Genomic DNA, 7,641 nt, shown 5'->3' on the forward strand with positions numbered 1-7,641 from the left:
ACAAACAGCCGCACGTGTCGAAAGCTGTTTACCACAAAGCCCAGACTGCGAAGGGTGTGTATCAAGGGCAACTGGAGTCCACCTACTTCAGGCCCAGACAGTACAGGTGCTGTGCAGGACTAACAGGCTGCCTCTCTGTCACGATCAGCAAAGGGCCTGGGGGCTTCCCTGGGGTCTCAGAAGAGAGCAAGTAGCCTACAGCAAACTCCTCCCTCCAGCTTCACAGCTTAGTCTCCTCCCTTTGGGTACTGGCAGCTCAAAAAATGCTGCTGCTGATGGGAAGGAAGTCCTTAGCAAGACTTTTGGCTGCATGATTAAGGACCTTAGGGGTCCTGCGGATATCTGAAACTGGAGCAAACAGGAGGCAAAGTGAGAATCAAGCTCCTGGCTAACATACCATAGCTAGCAGAAGACCAAGGCTCACTCAGATCTGCTGAACGCTGCGGGTTCCCCGCTCCTCTCCTCTCCCTGCTTCTGAATTCACAGCAGAGCTCTTGGATGCCCCTAATCCTGGTGCCAAGCTGAGCTGAAAGCTAAGTAAGACGCTTCATTCCCTGCGTCCCGAGATGCACCCAGTCGCTGTGGCAATGGAGAGACAGCTCTCACAGCAAGGCCCCATCATAATAAGTCACTCCTGAGACAAGCACACAGACCTCCCCCTGCAACAACATGAGGATGCAGCACAGCTCAAAATATATTATGGTGCAGGACCTCCCAAAATTATATTCTGGCTTGTGGGTGGTGGGTTACCCTGCTCCAGCTACGTCCCTGCATCCTGCAATATGGGTTTTCCAGCTGTGGGTCCCCTCTGTGGATGCAGTTAGTGAAAGTGGGGAGTCTCTCAGGCCAGGGATGCTCCAAAATTACAGTACAAGCTTTGGCTGGAAATAGGCCTAGCACTCAGCAGGCTGCTCAGGTGCAAGAAGCCTTCAAAGCGTTACTGGTGCGCGTTTTGGAGATCTGCATGATGTAGAGACGGCAGCCTGGCTTCCCACCCCACTCTGCGGAGCATAAGTAGATTACTTTTGCTTTCAGAGGCTTTCAAGAGGCCACCACCAAAATACACTGTTCCAGCAATAGCTCTGAGAAGGAATTACCGTAAAATACATGCAGCTACAACGCCCCATCCGACTGTGATTATGGAAACAATCTGAGTAGTGGGAACTGGGGACAAGGAGTTACTAATTCGATTCCCTGTAGTGTTCTCATCCATAAAAAGAGAAGATAGCTAGTGGACTTGAGATAACACTACCGATACACTGTGTTTGGGAAGCATCTGTGTGCATCTCATGCCTACTGGAGATGTGATGATGCACAATTATTAGAGTGATCAAAAAGGAGGTATCGGGGTATCTGGTAAAAAACAGTCAATGCGCAGGAACATAACAATTTCAAAACCCTGTGCAAGTCAACATCCAGATGGTTTCTCCCAATGAGAAATAGGTCCTGTTTTTTGTTTTAAAATGCACGGTACCCCTATGTAGTCCAAGAGCGCTTTCATCTTGGTATATGCAGATCTTTATTAGGGTGCTTGGACAGGAAAGATTTCCTCAGAGTGAGCAATGTTAGTGAATAATACCAAATTTTACACAGCCATAGCCATGATTGCTGGTGTTTCCTTGCCTCTGTCTGAGTGAGAAGGATGCAGACAGCACAGGGTGGCCTTTAAGATGCCCTAGTTGTAGATTGTATTGTTGTTCCAAAAACTGCTTAGACACATATGCGGTTTTGGCTTCTGAGAACTGGGTTGAATGCTGGTTGAAAACTTCATGTACAGATGCCACTCTTGTGTTTACTAGAGTCTCAGATGATAAGGAAATTATAATCAGTGTCTTATTATATATAAATAAAATATTATATAATTATCATATACACATGTGTGCACATTATTATAATCAGTCTGCTCTGCATGAAATATAAACAATCATTTCTGTTTTATGCCCCAAATAAAAGACCTGGAAGAGTCAGAAAATTATATTATTTATTACTGTGAGTATATGAGGAGGCAGGGAAATACACACCCTATTATGTTTTTGCAATAAGCCCAGAACTGGAAGAATATTACTAATTTAAGGATGAACAATGTCTGTTAACTTTTGGTAAAAGATCTGCAGGCATGAAGTTGGCAGGTTGCATTTTCAGAGTCCACCACTCTAAAGGTTACAGCGGACATTTCAGTTGTTGGGCCAGTTTCATGAGGGGAAAGACAAGGTAGACCTGATTACTTGGGGAGCAGGGAGCGATCTGATGTGCCCAAAAGTGAAGCCTCTGGGCCTTTGGTTCGTAGATTGAATTTTTTTACCCACAGAAAATGGCAAACTCCCCTAGGACATGGGATTTGAAGGCCCTAAAGAGTATTGTCCCCAGTTCTTTCACTGTTCTGAAAAAATTCATGAAGTTGGCCCTTTACTCAGGGAAGAGCACCATGGCCTCACCAGCACGATGCCTGGGGAGAAGCAGAACTTTTAGAATGGTGTCAGAACAACAGGGTTAAAACTTTTGATCTGCAGAATGAGATTTTCTGTTACCGCCAGCAGGATGTTTGTATTTTGAGGTGGGTCTGAATCCTCAATAGGAAAGAGATCACGTCAGTGATGAAGCCGCCCTTTGTTATAAAGGAGGAGAAAAAATTCAGGACAGAGAAACAGTATTTAGAGCCTTATCAGTACATAACCTCCATGTGTCTCTGCATGGCTAGGTACAGATTTGTATTTTTAAAGCCCTGAAACACAGCGCTTCACCCCAGGACAGCTATCACAGACAGTCAAACATATTCAGCCCCATCAATACAGTGGCTGTTGTGTATCTGACACAAAGAAAACACTGAGAATCATCACGCACTGACAGTGATGCGGTTGCTATTGGGAAACTCATGGCCTTTGAATTTAACAGTATTTTTCCCCACATTTTGTCTCCTGCTACTGCAAAACAGAGTGATGCGTGTTAATGAGATCAACATACTGTCTCATTTCTATCAGAACAAGGCAAAAGTTATCTCTATAGCACGCTGTCTGGACCATTTGTGAATGCCAGAACTGGACAGGGAGCCTGTGGCCTTTTTAAAGGAAGCTCAACTACTGTGGCCTCTGGCAGCTAGAGATATTCTTTTTTGGAGAAAGAACCAATGCTTCGTGCTTGTATTACAAACCCAAACCCAACAAAGTAGTCCATTATTATGATTTTAGCAGACTATACTCTCCTTCCTGGATATCCTGAAAATTATTCATAATAATTTTGATTCTCTCTTAAATTAATCCAGAGTTGTCAAAATTAAAATGTGTCTTCTGAGAAGGCTTTTCTCCCCCATGTCACCTGTCAGAGTGGGCAACAAACTTACTTATATTCCCTCTCTAGCACATATACAAAAGCAGGCATCAAGAAACACAGTGAGGAAAGGGCCTTCCCGGGAAATCAGAGCAAAGGAGAGAGGATTGCTAAAAATCTACAAAATTTGTCATTTTGAAGAGAAATGTAACTTTCTGATTATGAAAATCTCTATCTCTGGCAGAGAGGAAAGGCCTCAAGATTTCCCACGTGGTATATAACCCTAGGAAAAGAAAGGGAGTATGGAGAAAATAATAAGTTCAACCAAAAAGAAGGGGTGCATTTATGCAGGCACATGAAACTGGTGAACTCCACTGAATGACAAATAGCCAAAATGTTTTTAATTTTTCTAAGCAGTAGATTTGGTGAAGAAAATCCTCCCCGAATTCAGCACTGTGAAAAATGCTAGTTAACGCTTCTGCTCTTGGTTTTCAACAGAATACATGGTTTCATCATGTGACTTAAAGGACATTGAAAGGAGGTGAAAAGGTGCCTCTTCAAAACGCCTTGGCAACATGCCAGACACACATTGGTATTAGCAATGTATGTAGCAGGGTATTTCATAGCCTGTTTTATTGCTGCTTATGCTCATTTAGAATGATGCAACTTCTCAGAGAGGTTGCAAAATTCCTGCCTCTATCATGACACAGATCTGGTGATATTTGAGATGTCAAGAAAAAAAAAAAAAAAGAAGAGAAAAAAAAAGAAAAAGAAAAAGCTTCTCCGAGTGATAGTTCAGGGGAAATCACAAATGAACTCCTGACAGACCAATTCTTTAGAGTTTTTTGGGGGAAGACTGAAAAAGCACAAGTGCAAGTTCTTGAGGAAAGGTCCATATAAATGTCATGCAGATTGCTCTACACTGTGCTACCTATGAAAATCCACCAATTTGGACAGTTTAAAAGAGTTTGTTCTGGAGTACGGCTTGGTTCCCAGGAGAACAACCTTAAAAAAAGATAAGAGGTAACTGGTATTTATTGTGAGGAACTAAAATCAGAGGGAAACTAAAATCAGAAACACAAACACTTAAGCAGACTGAGAAAATTGTCTGAAAAGATGGTTATCACCAAAAAGGTTAAATATATCCCCTACACTGACTGAAGATGGAAGTATCCTTTCCTATCATTCTCAGAAGACCTGATAACTGTGATGAAAGTCACTTTATAAAAATGGATTGGATAATGCTGAGCAATACTTGAAAATACTATGCGGTGTTATAGTTGTTAGTAACCTCTATTTGAGGTATTGCTTTGCAAATATTCTTTCATTAATTTTGTGGGAGGTTAACGATGGTTGGCTGTTTCGCAGCCACAAAATAAGCACCGTTATCTTCGATGATTTGGTGGACTCTTCTGGTGACAGTGGTGAGAATGAAAGTGCCTCTGCCAAGTACCTACATCATGGGAATCTGACTGCCGTATAAATAGCCCAGAATATTTTCACTGGAGTGAAAATCAGACCTTCTGCAAGTCTAAACACAAAGTGCACCATTCTTTTTAAAACAACCCAGGATACATGCATACTCTAACTTTTGGTGAGACAAATGAACCCAAACCTGCCAAAGTTATTTTTACAAACTATGAAGGATGCAACAACAACAACAACAAAAAAAGCCTTATGGGTTATGTGGCTGGGGAGTTAAATGCTTCTGTCTCTGAGACTTTTCAGAGCAGGGCTTTTTCCTGCAGGCTGGCAGTTGCTTAACTTTGGGGGGAGGGGGGAAAACAAAACAAACCCCACCCCCCCCACAACTGGATATGAAATAAGATGGGCCAGTGGTAGCCTCTTTTTCAAGCTGAGCCTGCCAAAAAAAAGATGTCATGGAGGGTGAAGAGAAATATGGCTTTCTTAGAATTTCTTTCCCAGTTCTACACCTGGTGGAGAATAAATCTATTCTACTCAGCCTTGGAAAATGTAGTGGCCACTGTCTTAGAAAAGCCCTCAGGGCTTTAAAATGACTATGACAAGTCACTAAACTGGGATTCTGAAAAAGAGATACAAGCACATAAAGAGTGTAAGCAATAAAAGGCTTTAAAAAATGGGGAGGGGAAGAAGTGCTGGGAGATGTAAGGGGGTGCTCATCCCATTGCTACATTTTTGCCAACCCTTTGATATTTGTCTTTCGACTAAGCAACAGTTAGGTTGAAAAACTATACTGCACCTGGTGTCCAGCCATCAGCTGGAGCAATTAAAGTCTCCTCCCTGAAGGAGAAAAATATCAGTGTCACACTGAAAATTCACTGGCGACTGAAATGAGAGCTGTTCTCTAAAGCAGAGGTTTAAACGAATGCAGCAAAGCCAAGTCTTACTCCTCCCTGCTTCAGAAATACCTGACACAGTCAAGCGATGTGCATAAAGGCAACTTAACTCAGTCTCATTCAGAGCAGGACCAGCGTGAGCCTGCCAAGGATCCCTGAACTCCACAGATCGCTGCTCTTGGCGCTCTGGAAGTGCTGGATGGTCTCAGCAAACATTAAACAGCCCTTTAGCCTGTGTTGTAAAATAAGCTGCATCAGTCTAAACATACTCCTGGAATGACTTGTAGCTTTTATCTCTTTTTGATGGTCCAACACACATGATTAAGTCCATGGGGATGTCCAGACCCAACACACTAGTGTTACAACTCTGCTTAAAGACTGGGAGTTTTGTATGAAAGCTCTGGCTAAATTGGATGCCCTTTCTTCTGTCCTGGCAAAACTGATAATGGGGGACCATCAGAATGCCTAAAAATATCCAGGGATAGACTACAAATACAGCATTATCACCACCTATAAAACGAATCAAAATGACTAAAAAAGCTGATCAAATCATTGTCTATTGCTTTTAATCTTCCAATTACTGCCTCTTCAAAATGTTAAGATTGGTAGGTAGTTTGTGGAGCTCAGGGTAGAAAAACAAACAAATGGGCAAACAAAAAGAGATACTTCTTTAAATTAGCAAAAGGTCTCTTATTGAGGAATACAATGAAAGATCTCACTAGTGACACATGATTAAGCTTGTTGAAAAGGATTTGTAACCCTCCCAGACATGATTGAAACACCATATTTGCTTTCTATAAATTATATCACCCCCTGGTCATTTGATAGGAAGTTTTGAAAATCTGTTCAAAAGACCTCTTGCTATGATGCATGTGTGTCACATACCATGATAGGGGCAATAAAATGAAAGTCTTGTTTTCTTGTTGTTGTTGAGCCTGTTTGGACTGTCCTTGTATAAAATTCCACCAGAACTCTAGGAGTGAGACTCTCTCACTCTTGGGGGGGACCCAAACAGTCAAAAAAATTATTCCTGATCAGGAGCCACCAGGCATGCTGTCAGTCAGCATTCATGCAGACAGTTACATGCATACATACCCATCACTCAACTCCAATGGCTCTGCGGTGAGCAAGTCACCAGAGATCCAATTGCTGAGGAACATGTCTAAGAATGTCTTTTTCATACTGGAGTATTTTCACAAAATGCAGGTGAGCTGAGCAGTGTCCATACTTGTAGGTAGCCAATTTCTCCTCTGGTTTCTCTCTCTAACATTGTCAACCCTCACCTCCCTGCACCCCCTGGGGCCTGCTAACAGCGGTGAGCAGATCCCCTGCAAAGTGCATATCTGCCCTCAGATTCCCTGCTTTAATCAGTGAACACTGGCTGGGGCATCTCTGGTTGGGAAACAAGTCAAAGGCAGACAAGGTGTGTTCTTGGCAAATGTCTCCCTATTAGTTAGCAGGGCCTGATCTCTCCGGCGTTGCCAGCCATCATCCCTCCAGCTACATGGATTCTCTCCCACAATTTCTGTTCCTAAAGGCTGGACATTCAGTGTGGCATTGTTTAAATCCATGTAATCAATGCTGTTCTCGGTGATAAAAAATTGATAAGCAACAGAGGAGGGACCTCTGTGTAGAAGCTTTCTCTCTGCTGATCTGGGTGAGTAAGAGTTCAAACAGGTCTAGCTCAGTCTTGATACACACTTCAAAATCACAGTGAATGAGAGGCACAGTTAAAATATATCTCTATTATCTATGGGAAAGTTTCTCATCTTATTTCTCAGTTGCTTCTTCCTCAGAAATGGTGGGCCCCATGTCTATTTACCTTGCTTTTGAAGGGTTTAAGAGAAATAGGTGACAGGAATGAAATGGTGCTTCTTCTTTTAAGGTTTCTCTTTTTAATCTACTTCAGACATGAATCCTTCCCCGAAGCTACAGGATCCACCTTATTCAAAATGTCCTACTATTACATGAGCCTTGGTAATCTCCAGGCTCTTTCTCAAAAAGGGTACAGCTTTTTGAGACAGGCTGTTGAATATGTGCCTACACCCATCGCATTCAT

This window comes from Apteryx mantelli, chromosome 6, assembly GCF_036417845.1.
Source record: "Apteryx mantelli isolate bAptMan1 chromosome 6, bAptMan1.hap1, whole genome shotgun sequence".
Classification (NCBI taxonomy): Eukaryota; Metazoa; Chordata; class Aves; order Apterygiformes; family Apterygidae; genus Apteryx; species Apteryx mantelli.